A 15522-nucleotide genomic window follows, 5' to 3' on the forward strand; every position below is an offset into this window, starting at 1 on the left:
GTGGGTGGCGTTTAACAGCCCACCGTTAGTCCGGCACAGGGACGACCAAAAACGTCCCCGTTTTCCTTTCAGCTTCACAAACCCTTGCTTCCCTCCCCGCGCGGCCACTTTTAAAGCCCAGGACACCTCTGCCGAGGCCTTTGCAAGACTTAAGGCGACAGCTTCGGGAACACGCCGCAGTCCACAAACCCAGGCGGCGCGAACCCGCGACGGTCTGAGTCCCTTTAGCTCTATATAAAGAAGAAAGGTCACCGGGCTCAGGACCCAGGGGAACACTCAGTTTCTAGTTCCCAGAGGGTGAGGAGCCGTCGGTCCCCTGAATCCCAGCGAGGGCCCCACCCGCGCGCGCGCGCGGCTTTCCTCGGCGCTGCCGCTGGCCCCTCCCGCGCGCCCCGCGGTCGCCGGCGGCGGGAAGGGCCCCGCGCGTTGGGGGTGTGGCCGGCGCCACCTGAAGGCTGGGCCGCGAGCCTGGCCCCGCGCGCTGCTGGCCCCGCGCGCTGCTGCCCCCGCTGCCGCCCGAGCGGCCGTACCAGGTGCGTTCGCCGCCGGCAGGGCCGGGCCGGGCTCGCGAGCGGCGGGGCCGAGGACCTGGCTCCTCCGGCGGGCGGGCTGAGGCGGGCGGCGGCCCCGGGGCTGCACGTCCCAGGTCGCTCATTCTTGGGAGCGGCTGACGGACGGGGCTGGGAGGTCCCTGGAGGGCCGGGGCCTGCGGCTTCTGGGACGAGGGAGGCGCCGGGCCCAGAAGTGGGGAAGCCGTGAGCGGGCGCCGGGAGTGGGGCGGCGGCTGCGGAGCCGCGGAGCCGCGGCGAGCGCGCAGCGACCGTTCCTCCCTAGGGCCGCCTCGCTGCCCGCTCCTCTCCTAAGCCCTGCCTCGGGCCTCCGAGGAGCTTCCCTCTCCCCCTATCCAGAACAAATCCCTAGTGCCCCCGATCCTCTGGATGCTTTATCGTGGCTCCTTTGAGGTTCTTTTCGCTTTTTAGCTCGTACTTTCACTTTTGGTGTGCACGTCTAGGCTGCACTCAGATTCACGTACTCAGTAGTACTCAATGAGTAACTGAAGAATGAGTGAGTACCTGTGAGGAAGAACGGGTGAATGAAGGAAGGAGGAGGTGATTAAGTATATATGAAGCAAAGCTGAATGGATATAAATACATCTGAAATGGAGGCCGTGGAGACAGGCTTACGACTTTTATCTCTGGTAGTTGTTTTCCAAAAAGTTGTAAATGGTGTACTTCTGTAAAAGGAGTTCTAGTCTCCTGTTTTTAAAGAGAATAATCACAGAAGCACCCCCTATTTCCACGTTAGGTAGATTTTCGCATATCTTACTTAAAATATGCCTAGGCATTTTCTTGCGATTTGTTTTCTACTTTGTACTTTTGGAGAATCACCATAATATTATTTAACATATTTTTGAAAGATAACGGCGAATTTAAAAGTAGAACCACATGGCTCTGCTTTAAGTAACTTGTTTGTAGAACTAGGCATTTCTCTTGAATTCAGGATTGCGAAGAATCTTGAGTTCCCGAGACAGGTACTGCATGACTTGTGGGTGACCGAAGCAGGCTGAATGTAGTCCAGAGAGGAAAAGAGAGACATTTATGATGCTTTGGAAGTTACATAGGTCGAGACTGCTTTAATGCCATTGGTCACTGCATCAGTTCTAGGTTTCCAGACCCACGTTCTGGAAAATCTGTATGACTTTAGACTTGTCACTTGATCTCTTTATTTCTCAGTTTCTTACTCTCCAAGGTGAGGGATGTTAGATGGGGCCCCTTTCAGAGTTAGACTTCTAGGATTCTCTTTTATCAGTAGAAGGTGAAATTGCAGGTGATTTAATGGAGTTCTTACTTCAGCTGTTTTGCTTGGGACTTTGTAGAATCTTTGCCCTCTTTTCTCCCCTGCAAATTGCATGCGGCTCATTCCTCTTCCTCGCCACATCTACCAGAAAAGAACCTGGGACTCAAAATGAGAATAATAGACTCAGGGCTGGCAGAGAGAAAGAAGGGCAAGATTTTATTCTGAATTGCCACTGGGTCCTGGATCTAACTTTTACCCGATGCAACCCAGCATGGCAATGCCATATATTTCTATTATATCTAGGGAATTCTATCACTAGTAATTTGCATGCATTTGAGATTAGTTAGATGACAACATTTTGGAGCTGGAAAGGCCTTAGGGAAATTTTTTAAAGCACTAAAAAGTGATTTTATGTACATTTAAAAATATATTTTCCATGATACATTTAACAAAGTCCCAAACATGTTAAATAAAATAAACACTACCTGTGTTATTTATTTTAAATCTATTGGGAGATGTGGAGCCAAATGTAGTGTTGATAAAAAGACAAAAAACAAAAAATCCCAGCTTTCTCAGTCTTTCCCAAAGAGCCAGTTTTGGGGTCACATGTTGTCCATGAATAGAATGTAACAAAGTTAATATCCATGGCTCACTGACTGTGCATCAAGCACTGTTATATTGAATTTTTTTAAAGTTATATTGCCTCATTTAATCCTTACTATAAACCTAAGAGCTAGGTACTATTATAATTTCTATTCAACCTTCCTAAATTGAAACTACTTGTGTTTGGAAAATGGGATAGTCAGGTACTCAAAACAGACAAATGGAGGCAGGGTTTCTCCCAGAAACATAGACAATCCAGGCAAAGTCTGTGTGATGTTAGAGAATGTGGGCTCTGTGTTCTGGGATATATAGAGACTCTGAGGCATTGTGGGTTAGTGAATTTAGGATGGGAGCCTAGGGGTGGAGTTACTAAGATTGAATTACAGAGAATTGGTTGTTATGTCATTTTGAAAATTATTGAATTCCATTGGGACTCAGGTAGACTCCGATACTTTGATCTAGATGCACATGCATCCTAATTTTAAACGTGTTCAGACTTACAATTTAGGGAGTATAAAATGGGTGACATCAAGAGTTGTCATTAGTGAGTAGCACTTAAGGGCTTTGAACTGTAAGTACCAATGTTATTTCTTGGGCTAGCTTTATGCCCTTTGTAAGACGTTGTAGACAAAATACATCTGCATCCCTGTAATCCAGGGACAAGAATGCAAGATGTGTTTCTAGGATCCTTAAAATTAATTGATGAGAGCAAAAGAGGGACCCATAAAATAAGCGGAAAATTGTTTTGTTTCTTCTTTGTCAATTAAGTTTAGCCTCATGGAAGTCAGAAACCAATTGTGGCCGCCTGAAAAACAGAGCTGATGCCAGTTCAACTTAGTTCAGGAGGCTGAAACTTTTTGCCGTGCCCTGAAGGCTGGTATGATGGAATAGACCTTCTCATTGCTCACAGTATTATGAACAAAACAAAACAAAACAAAACAAAACATTAAAGCAACAATTTTTATTGCTTGCCCTGGAGCCAGAGCTTTAAAATGTAACCACCCCTCCCTAAACCACTTAATTTTTAAAAACAAAACAACCCATTCATGCGTTTGTTGTAGTCAGATTATTAATCCTTTCTCTTTATTCCTGGGCCCTGTTTCTTTAATACAGCGAAGAAGCTGGGTTGGTCTGCTTCTAGGTCTCTGGATTTTTTTTTTAGTTATTAATTTATTCAACATATATTAATTTCAGTAACCATTTATTGAGTATGCACTGTGTGCTGAATAAAGATGAATGAGGTACTGAGTTTAAATAGGAAAGGAAAGTGAACCATTTACAAATAATTGTACCACAGGGTAATAATGGAAGTAGTGGCCAGAAATAGGTATGGTTAGAGCTGAGGAAGACGGCACAGAGTAGGTAAGTTTTCAACTGGATCTTGAAGACTAAAAACGGAGAGTAGGGAGAATGGTGTTCCAAGTAAGGAAAAATACTTAGGCAAGAAAAAGGAGGCAAGTATGAGCATGACACTCCCAGGAAGAGAACAGGGCTTCATTGTGGCTGCGTAGAGATGTCTTGCTTGTGCTGTTGGGGCCAGAGAATGAAAGTCCTTAAATGCCATGTTATGTAGACTTTATGACAGCCAACGTAATCTTTTTTATGAGATTTTTTTTTTTTAAGCAGGGTTTTTTTATTTTATTTTTTCCTGTTATAGGACTTTTATTTTATTTATTTAAGTTTATTGGGGTAACATTGGTTAATACAATTATATAATTTTCAGGTGTACGTTATCATTTGACATTTGTTTATTCTGTTGCGTGTTTACCACCCAAAGTCCATTTTCCTTCAGCTACCATATATTCGATCCCCTTTACCCACTTCACCCTACCCCTACAGCCCTATATTTGACCCTTTTTACCCCATCTACCTCTCCGCTCCTCCCGCATCCCACTACTAACCACTAGTCTATAGTCCTCTGGTAACCAACCACTAGTCTGTAGTCCATGTCTATGAGTCTTTGTTCATTTGTCCTGTTCATTTATTGCTTTTAGGTTTATATCCCACATATAAGTGATATCATGTAATTTTCAACTTTTTCTGTCCGGCTTATTTCGCTTGGCATGATTATCTTGAGGTCCATTCATATTGTCGCAAATGGCAGAATATCATCTCTTCTTATGGCTGAGTAATATTCCATTGTATGTATGTGCCACAGCTTCTTTAGCTAATCATCTGTGGTAGGACACTTCAGTTGCTTCAGTGTCCTGGCTACTGTGAATAATGCTGCTATGAACATTGGTATACAAATATCTTTTTGGATATGAATTTTCAAGTCTTTTCGGTAAATAGCCAGTAGAGGAATTGCTGGATCATATAGTAGATCAAGTCTTAATTTTTTGAGGCACCTCCATACTGTTCTCCATAGTGGATGTACCAATTTGCAGCCCCACCAGCAGTGTATAAGGGTTTCTTTTTCTCCACATTGTCGCCAGCATTTGTCTTGTTGATTATAGCTATTCTAACAAGTGTGAGATGGTATCTCATTGTGGTTTTGTTTTGTATTTCCCTAATAGCTAACGATGTTGAGCATCTTTTCAAATATTTTGTTGGCCATTTGTATGTCCTCTAGGGAGAAGTGTGTTCAGGTCTTCTGCCCATTTTTTGTTTGGATCGTTTGTTTATTTGTTTGTTTTATTGTTATAGAGTTGTATTAGTTCTCTCTATATTTTAGATATTAGGCCTTTATCAGAGGTGTTGCTTGCAAATATATTTTCCCATTTGGCTGGTTGTCTCTTTACCTTGTTGACTGTTTCTTTTGCTCAACAGAAGCTTTTTAGTTTAATGTACTCCCATTTATTTATTTTAGCTTTTATTTCAAGTGAGGTTTTTAAACAGGATGCTATGATTGGATTTTCTTTAGACAATCACTCCACAAATAATGTTTCGGAGGAACTAGAGAAGGAAAAGCCAGGAGGACAGAAGAAAATGAGAGTACTGTTGATATAGTTCAAATGAAATAAGATGAGAGTCTAAACTAACATAGGCTCGACAGATACTCAGAAAAGAAAGAAGGTGGGATTTAAAGACTAGCTGAATATGGGAAATAAGGTTGAAAATAATTTTGGGATTTTGGAATTGCTCGACTGGGTGAATGGAGATGCCACTAATGAGAATATATATAAGAAGAATAAGAGGTTTTGGGAGAACAACAGTGAGTAGAGATAACTGTGGAACATCTAGGGGAGATTCTTAGGATACAGCCTTGACTATAGCTTGACAGAGATACTTGACATCATACAGTAGATACCTGTCAAAGTTGTGATAGGTCCTCAGTCTAAAAAGACAAATTTCCATAAATCACTTAAAAAGAAGGAAAGAAAAAAAAGTTACATTAAACATGACTAATGACCATTATCATATTTCATGCATGTTTCTTAGAACTTTACTTGTTATGTAAGTTCCAGTGAAGGAAAAAAGATTGGATACTCAAACAATGAGGTGTTATTGTAAGCCACCAAGGGAAACCAAAATAGAGCAACACAGCTGGAAGTGCTTGAAAGGAACAAAGAAGAGCAAATGGCAGGAGTGTAGTAGAGAGGACTGATGGCTAAAGATACAGGTATAGGTAGATTTGGAATACAGAGAAGTAATAACTTGAGTTGGCTCTTCTGAATAACTACTTACTGTACTTCTTTACATAATCTCACAGGCTTTGATTTCTATCATTCAGCTTGTCAGGAACAGACAAATAGATTATTCAGAGATACTGGGCAGAGGGTTTGATGTTATTTTGTAGAGAAAGTGTTGGGAGACTTTGAACTAAGGGAAGAATAGCAGAGGTAGAGTAAGGTTAAATGAAAAGAATAACGATCGGGAGGAATTTTCAGAACACTTAATGGATTCTATGACAAATGATTGCTAACAAGAAGGTAGATTGTACTAGACTTGTTTGGAAAAAAAGAATTTATTAGCACAGCACCTTATATTTTAAAAGAATTTTTATATTTGATTGTTACATAACTCTCAGAAACAGGCACATCCAGACACTATTATCTTTCTTTTACAAACTGAAAATCTGGATATTTAGGAGCCTGAGTTTGCTTAAGATCCTGTGGCTGGCAAGACTTTCAGTCCACTGCTCTGTTCATTATATGAGAGCCTTGCTTTGCCTTGGAAAAGTATGCTCCGTCCACATTATGTAAAAGTAAAGCAGATGATATTTAAAGGCCAACAAAGCCAAGATCTCTGGGGAGAGAGGTAGTGGGGAAAAGGATCCTTAGCACCAGCTTTGCTACATGCAGTAGGGATAGTCATGAAGGGTTGCATATAGAGAATACCTGTGGAAATCAAATAATTCTTTTGATACAATGGAAGAGTTTGCACTATAAAACAATCTTATGATTAAATCTTCTATTAGGCACTTACCCCCTTTATATAGTGAACTTAATCACTCAATATATTGTCTGGATAAATTTAGTTTCTTTAAGCGAGATATATCTGTAGTAAGCTACTTCTACATTGATTATATGTGAAGACTTTTCTAACTTGAGTATCAAATATGAAGATTGGGATCTGGAGCTGGATCCCTTAATCATTGGAGACCATTTACAACATATTGAACATAATGATTTGTAGTTAAATCCATCTAGCTATCTTTACTGCTTATGAAGCACCTATAAGTAGGACATTGGGTTGGGTGAAGCGCAGTTGGGAATTGGGAAGACAAACCCATTTGTCTTGTGGTGGGACTCACAAGAGTTAGGGATGAATATAAACTCACCAACATAGTGGGCCAAGGTAGAGAAACCAGAAATTCTTATGGGCCTTAAGTTCCACATCATTATTAAAGTGAAACAAAGTAGAATTCCAAGTAAAGAGTATTATATTAGACCCAGAGTTGTTTAGTGTGGATAAAAGATGCATTCTATGAGGAAGACAGAATAGTTGTGACCTTTTATGAGCCAAACATTTAAAAATATTTATCCTTAAAATATATAAAGGAAATGATTAGAAGTATGAGAAAATGACCAAAACAATTTGTAGGTGACAAGATCTGTTGTTTACATGATGAATCAAGTAGACAAAAGCCAAATAACAATATACAAAAGACAAATGGTAAGATTTGAATAATATAACTACTGAGGTTGGAGGATATAATTCATGAGTGAACAGGAATATGGAAAGTTTCAAAAATATATATTTTATTTAATTAAATATATTTGAATATATACATTTATGGTGTATATATATACAATTATATATATAATCTCCTTTTTGTAGAAAATTGATTTCTCCTTGAAACATTTATGAAATATTGTAAAAAAAAAAAGTCAAACGAAGACTTCAGTGTGTTCCAGAGTCTTGATCTTGTGCTTGATCCTCTAGTTTTGCTCACATTTTCAGTTAGCTTTGTCAAAATGATAAAAATAAAACATCCTTTCTTTTTCATGATGTTGTCAAGCCACGCATATAATTCATCTTCCACATTTACATGCCTGTACTTTTTGTGCCTGGAACATCATTTTATGATTCTTTTACTATTATCAAAATACATTGGATCTATGTTATCCATGATTAATCTGAAGGTGCATTTGTTATATTTGATTAAATGTTCTAAATCATTAACGCCATATGTATTTTATTGCAAATCTACTGTCTGAAACATCTGGCTGTTCTTTTATAGGGTTTTTCTTTTCATTAGCTTTTCCGAGCTAAAGCTTAAAGAAAACCAGTGGCCATAGGAAGAGTAGAGAATGAATGGAGGATTACAAACCCCAATTAAGTTCTTTGAGAAGCAGTGGGCAAATCAAGGAGTTCAGCACTGTGCTGACTGCATTTCACTACCACTCAGTTCAAATTTTAGGGTTTACTACTTAAACTAATCACTCACTATCACCCTGTGTTTTCTGCAGTTTAATGGTTAAGAATATGGGCTTTGAAGCCAGTTTCCTGGGTTCAAATCTCAGCTCTGCCAACAATACCTGAGTAACCTTGGACCAATTACATGTTCTTTCTATGCCTCAGTTTCTTCATCTGTAAACTGAGGATAATAATTATAACTGGCTGTGATAAGCAGAACAACATTGCCCAAAGATGTTTATGCCCTGATACCCAGAACCTGTGAATATGATAGGTTATGTGGCAAAGGAGAATTAAGGTTGCAGGTGGAATTAAGATAACTAATTATCTGACTTTAAAGTAGGGAGATTATCCTGGATTATCTGGGTGGGCCCAATTAACAGTGAAAGAGGGGGACAGAAGAGGAGTCGAAGAGGGAGATGTGACTATGGAAGAATGACAAGAGAAATGCAATGTTGCTAACTTTGAAAATGGAGGAATGAGGCCATGAGACAAGGAATGTGGGTGGTCACCAAAAGCTGGAAAAGGCAAAAATTCTTCTCTAAGATCCTCCAGAAAGGGATGCAGCCCTGCTAATACGTTGATTTTACCTGGTGAATCTAGTTTTGGACTTCTAACCTGCAGAACTATAAAACAATAAATTTGTTTCCTTTAAGCCACCAAATTTGTGATTTGTTATAGCAGCAATAGAAACTTAATCCATTGTCCTATAGGTTTGTTGTTAGGGTTAAGAAATGTAGACATTTAGGATAGGCCCGCTACATGGTCAGAGCTCAGTCAGTATTAGCCACTATTATTATTCATTGGTTCTTTAGTTGCCCTCCCATCTTTGCTCCTTTATCATAATTGTCTTGTGATGACCCCGAGTTGTGCCCTTCCCCAACACTGTTTTTCACTCTCATGGTAGTTCATACTCAGTTTCCAGCAATTTGTCAAAATTTCTATGTAACTATTCCTACCAGTTTATGGCTCCAGAGGCTTCTGCAGATTTGTGCTGTGACTCTGGATTTGCCGGTCTCTTCAGATTTTAGGGCGGTAGTTTGCTCTGTACCCTCAGTTCTCTGCTGGGTCCAAGGAAAGTTGCTTTTTCAGCTTGTTCAGCTTGTTCAGTTTTATTTGTTGTAATAAGTGGAGTGATGACTTCCAAACTCTTTACATTTTTGGGACTGAAATGGGAAGTGAGGACAATGCTGTCTATCATTACTCCATCACTTTAAGGAGCTCCTCTGTACTCCAGAGCTCTTCATTTATACCCTTGGCTTCTTTCTGATTTCCGTTCTATGGTTTTCAGTCCATCAATTTGATTCCCAAATATGCTCCTTCATTGTTTTCTGTTTTTGTTAATTGCACTCAATCTGTGGGATAGTAGGTAATGTAAAATGTCTGAAATAAGTGGTTCAAAAAGGCTTAAAAAGTTATCCTTAACTCTTCCCTTTTCCTCAATCTCAAAAATGAGTCACCACAACACTGACTATATTCCTCCATATATTCTGTATATGTGCATCAGATAACATCAAGAGTACATGTCATACCTGGGAAGGTCTTAAATATACTGATTCCTGGGTCTCAACTGGCTCTTTGGAATTAGTAAGTCTGAAATGGGACTGAAAATACATTTGTTACATGCATATATATGTATTAAATTTCTCTCTGGTGCTTTATAGTACTCCAGCTTCCCTAGACTTTAACCCTTTCTGGGAAACATAAATGTTAATACCTTTGCTCATGGTTGTTCTTTAACTAGAAATATCCTTAAAACCTATAACTATGAATATTCATCTGTCCTGCAAGGCTGAGCTGAAATACCATCTTCTCTATTATTCTGTATTCTCTACTGTGATAATCTTGCAATACTTAGTCATTATTTACTGTATGTACTTGAGAATGTATTTCCTTCTGTTTTGTATGATAGTTATTTGCCTTACTCTTTCGCTTGCTTCCTGAGGCCAGGGATGACATATTCTTTATTTCTGTATATCTGAATCAGTTTCAGTTGCTCTGAGCATAGTAGGTAATATTTTTCCCCCTCATTAATACCCCCCGCCCCCACTTCCACCCCTGACCTATGGACTTTGCCATCTCCCCCCTTTTTTTTAAAGAACTGGATCTCTGAAGGCAGGGCGTCCCCCTACACATGCTTGTGGTGCGCACCCGGGGCCTGGCGCACCCTGGGCCTGGCACCCCCGGTGTACTTGGGGGGCCTGGCGCACCCAGGGGACCCGGCACACCCAGGGACTGGTGCAGCCAGGCCCTGGCACATCCGGGTTATGGTCCATCGCTCTACCTGGCGTGTGAACCCAGGACCTTCTGTGTGTAAAGCAGATGTGCTAACCACTACACTATAGAGCCACCTGCTTAGTAGGTAATTAATCAATGTTTGTAGTATGAATAAATAAATGAACATTAATAACTGACTATAATTTTCTTATGACTTTTAACACATTGGAGCCAACTGGATAAAAAAGCTTATCAAATGTGAAACAAGTGGTAGAATTTTCATTCTTTTATTAAATATCTTTAACATGATACACAGCAATGTACCTAATGTGTATTTCCAATTTTTGACTTTAAACAGTTCTAAACATCTGTCAAAGAAGGTATTCAATAATAGAAAGAGGATACCAATTTGTGATAATGGCATCTTTTTTTTGCATTGCATTTTTCAAAGCAGAGTGTGGTCTCATTTTTCAAAGGCGAATGGATTCCCCAATGTCCATTTGTGGTATATCCTTGTTTATCCTCCCAATCAAAATGCTTCCTTATAGTTGGCATCTTAAGGTCTGCTTGTTTAATAGCTGAATTAATAAGCTGTACTTTCCTGGGTCAATGAATAACAAACAATTCTCAAAAATAATTGTATCGACTAAGACCCAGTTTCTGGATAGGGATCTAGAGTGTGGCATTCCCTCTTTGTGAGTTTTCCAGAAACTGGTAAAACTTCAACCCTATACGTTCTAGAGAGTGTAATTTACCTTTCAAATAATTTCTCCAAAGCCTTTTCTGAACCAGGACAGGCAGTAACAGAGATTGGCAGGGGAAGGACCGACATCTATCCATGGGGGAAGAAGGACTCTACTTCAAAAACACAGATGAGCCTTTGGATGTGGAAATTTACAACGCTCAGAAAGCCCTGAAACATCTTCAGAAGCTGAGCCCAGCATAATAATGGGAGGCTGTGTGCTGGCTTGGCATTGGAGCCTGTCTGGCACAAACTACACTGTAAACAACTCTTCAGGCATTTGCATCTGCATACATGACATTAGATTCTCAAAATATCCAATTAAATACTTGTCAATGGAAGAAATGTTTGTTTCCTCAGCTGACCTGGTGTCAGCTAGGCCTTTCTGATGGGGAAGCAGTTTTAGCTGATACTGTTGTATGCTCTTCCTTTGTGGACCTGTTCTTGTCCTTGTTCAGAAAAATATTCTTCTTTGACGCCACAGGAACTGTGCCAAGTTGTGCACCATGGGATTAGGTTAGGTAACTAAAGGAAAATATCCAAGCTGTGAGTGCTTTTCAAACCCAAGAAAACCTATTCAGGGCTTCAGTTTCTTTTATACAATTCTATACTCGTAGTCCTTAAAAATTATAAAAGTGAGAGCAGCTGAGAAAAAAAGGATATGGTGATACATTTTTGCAAATATAGTTCTCATAAGGACTGAATTCATTTTTTCAACATTTGAACAAATATATATTGAACCAGCGTTCATAGTGGTGGTGTGTGTATCATATATATGTGTCTCTATTCATTTTGACAAAGAAACGATCAATTACAAGTCACTGTGATTGTTACAGCCATGAAGGTTTTAGACATATGATGTAGAAACATGAAGAAGGAAATGAGGGAGAAGAATCCAATTTAGATTATTCTTGGGAAAAGTTCAAGTATATGAAGAAGTAGAAAGGTGTGTAACCTTGAGTAAATTTTGGAATTATGAAAGCCTAGTTTCCTAATCCATTAAATAAGGAATGTGATAATAGGAACATCAAAGGTTATTGTCAGGATTACGTAAAATGATCTATGTGAACTGCTTACAGTAACACTTGCCACATTGTTAATGCTCAGCAAATGTTAGCAGGAGGTTTAAGCATTTCTCTGTGATGAAGATGAGCCAAGGAGAGGGAGAAAAATTGGATATTTGGTACAATACAGATAGAAAATTTGGCTTTGGAAAAGGGGATGGGCAGTTCTTTCACTGGGACATGAGCTGAGAAGGACTGTATAGATAAAGGGATAAAAAAGTTTGAGGTGAGGATGAAGAAAGCCAAGGCATGTCCGGGTCATATTGTCTCCTTACTTATGTAGAGGAGGAGAGCTTTTGCTGAGCATGAGGGGAGTAGGTGTGGAATTTGGGGCTTAAGGAGAATGGAAAATCTTTGTAGCATCTGTTCTGGGAAGTTTGATAGGTAGGGGGTCAGCTGTAAATAAATATAAGGGTTGCCAAGCAATGCAGAGGACCTACCTAAAATCAGGCAGCCTTAGTTTTTGGTGTAGTCATTTGGATGATATAAATGTTGATGGTGGTATTATGCACCCTGGATCAAGGACAGAACATTCAAAATCAGTTTTGCGCAATAGGCAACTAAGTGAGGAGGAAAAGCGTAGGTATTCTAACATGCTTGTGAAAGTGTTATTGGATCATTAATTACCAAGTAAGGTTGTGAGCAAAGATTAACTTGAAATGGTGAATTGGGTGGATAGACATACATACAGACTGGAGGTAAGGAGGTGTATTAGTTTGGGTTCCTATAGCGAAATGCCATAGACTGGCATTTTTTAAAAATAACACAGATTTATTTCTCATAGTTGTAGAGGCTAGAAGTCTGAGATGGTGCCAGCATGGTCAGATTCTGGTGAAGATCCTCTTCTGGGTTTGCAGACTGGCATCTTTTCATATCTTCACATGGTTGATAAAGAGGGAGCAAGAGCTCTCTGGTGTCCCTTTTATAAGGGCACTAATTCTATTTATGAGGGCTCCACCCTCATGACCTAATTACCTCCCAAGGGCCCTGCCTGCTAATACCATCACATTAGAGTTAGAATTTCAACATAATAAATTTGGACACATTCAGCCAATTGCAGGAAACTCTTCACTTAGATAGCCAATATCAGTCTAGCAGCTATTTTATGCCACACATGTGCTAAGTGATGGTGATGCAAGGATGAGGGAAAAATAGTTTACCAAAAAGCATGTCTTGAGCTCCTACTATATACTAGGCAGATCATGTGATATTAATCTTACCTTTGAAATCTTAAAGCCTAGTGACATAATCTGGATAATTTCAAGTCAGATCGTGGTAACCTTTGAAGGAGGTAAGCAGAGGGTAGTAGGAAATAGAACATTCGACACAAACTGTGAGAAGAGGAGCCAGGTCAAGAAAAGTATTTTGGAAAAGATCATGCCTGGGCTGCTTAAGATGATTGTAGAAGAGTGGGGGCAATAAATGGCAGAGAGAGAGAGAGAGAGAGAGAGAGAGAGAGAGAGAGAGAGAGAGAGAGAGAGAGAGAGAGAGAGAGAGAGAGAGGAAAACAGCAGACTGTGGGGATTGATTTGGCCAGGGCAGGTAAGAAAAGGTTTCAGAGAGAAGGTATGTAAGATTCTGACTACCATTTCTAAGATATGTTGGTTTTCCTCCACACATCCAGGCAATTCTGACACCAGCTGGATACTTTGCAATAACTCAATTCTGACACTATTGTGAAAAAACAAAATTCAACCAGATAAATTTAAAGATCGAATTGGCTTTATTTAGCCATTCGTAAATTGGGCAGCGTATCATCTAGTAAAATCGAAGGAGCTTTGAAGAGCTTTTAAAGGAAGGGCTTTTACAGGCAGAAAGGGGATGAGACAAGGAAGTTATTTAGCAGAGTGGATTGTTTCAGGCAAAGTCACTTTCTTTTGGGGATCAAAGAGGGTCTGTCAGGCAGGTAACCTTACTTGTGCTGACCAGGACATTCCAGACTGACTGGTTAAGATTACATTCCTGGGAAAGGCTGAAAATGCAATTAGATTAGGTATTAAGTCTCAGTTTGGTGATGTGGGCTTAGTACAGATGACTCCATTTTGGGCCTGTTTCTCCCTCTCCCTCTCTCCCTCTCTCCCTCTCTCCCTTTCTCCCTCTCTGTCCCTCTGTCCCTCTCTCCTCTCTCCCTCTCTCCTTTTCTATCCTTCCCTCCTTCCCTCTCCTTTTCCCTCTCACCCTCTTCCCCCCACCACTCACATATACACACACATTATCTACACTATTGCCCCACTCAGATAAAAACTTTACTTACTAGATTACTGGTTTATTGTAAAAGAATATAACTCAGAAACAGCCAGCTGGAAGAGATGCATAGGGAAAAGGGCTTAGAGCTTCCATATCTTCTCAGAGCCCACTACTCTCCCCACATCTCTGTGTATTCACCAATCTGGAAGCTCTCTGAATCCTGTCCTTTTGAGTTTTTACGTGGGCTTCATTGCATAGGCATGATTGAACTCGGTCTCCAGTCCTACTCCTCTCTAATCATGTGGTTGATTTCCCTGGCAACCAGCCCCCATCTTCACGCATGGTCTCAAAATCACTTCATAATGCAACAAAAGACACCTTTGTTCCTGTCATCACTTAGGAAATTTCAAGGATTGTAAGGAGCTCTCTGCTAGAAATGGTGACAAAGACCAAATATATATTTCTTGTTATAAACCACAATATCACTGTATGATACTGTTGCTAAGTGAGAAATAAAGAAGACCTGAGTTGAAGTTATAAAAATTTTATTGGTAGGAACAGATGTAAGAGTATACAATGATGAGATTTAGTGACTGATAGAATATATGGGAGAGTGAATAGATGATTTTGTACTTTTAAGCCTGAATGATAGGGACAATTGTGTGTGTGTGTGTGTGTGTGTGTGTGTGTGTGTGTGTGTTTAACAGAAAGTGGGAAATCCTCTTCTTGAATTGGAGAATATTTGGAGGAAGAGATAAGTTTAGAGATGCCGAATCAGAACATATGGTTGTAAGTGAGGCAATCCAACTGAAATGAGATTAAACCAAAAGAGGGAATATGTAACTCTTAGCATAGGGTAGGCAAAATAAATGCTTAAAGCCCCAGATTCACATGATTCTATCCTAGTGAAAAAACTTTTATTCACAACATCTGTATGTTTTAGAATATATTTTATTATTACTTGAGTGCGGTGAGACCAATAGATAGGAAATGATTGACATTGAAAAGAGAGTTACAATTCCCAAGAGGAGGGGTGTGTCTTTTCATACAGGGCCACACAAGGAATCACCAGGGTCAGTTAGGCAGTAGGAGTGAGGAAAAAGTAAGGCA

The 15522-nt window shown here is 40.0% G+C and overlaps 1 protein-coding gene across 1 annotated transcript in view; it reads left to right on the forward strand.

Annotated features, from left to right (window-relative positions):
* Positions 1 to 408: 408 nt before the first annotated feature.
* CPQ (carboxypeptidase Q) overlaps positions 409 to 15522 on the forward strand; it is a 433138-nt gene continuing 418024 nt past the window's right edge. Inside the window, exon 1 of the mRNA XM_036233308.1 lies at positions 409 to 533. The gene's annotated coding sequence lies outside the window, so the exon portion shown is untranslated. The remainder of the gene's footprint in view (positions 534 to 15522) is intronic.

Source organism: Rousettus aegyptiacus, unplaced genomic scaffold (assembly GCF_014176215.1).
Source record: "Rousettus aegyptiacus isolate mRouAeg1 unplaced genomic scaffold, mRouAeg1.p scaffold_m13_p_15, whole genome shotgun sequence".
In the NCBI taxonomy this organism is placed as follows: Eukaryota; Metazoa; Chordata; class Mammalia; order Chiroptera; family Pteropodidae; genus Rousettus; species Rousettus aegyptiacus.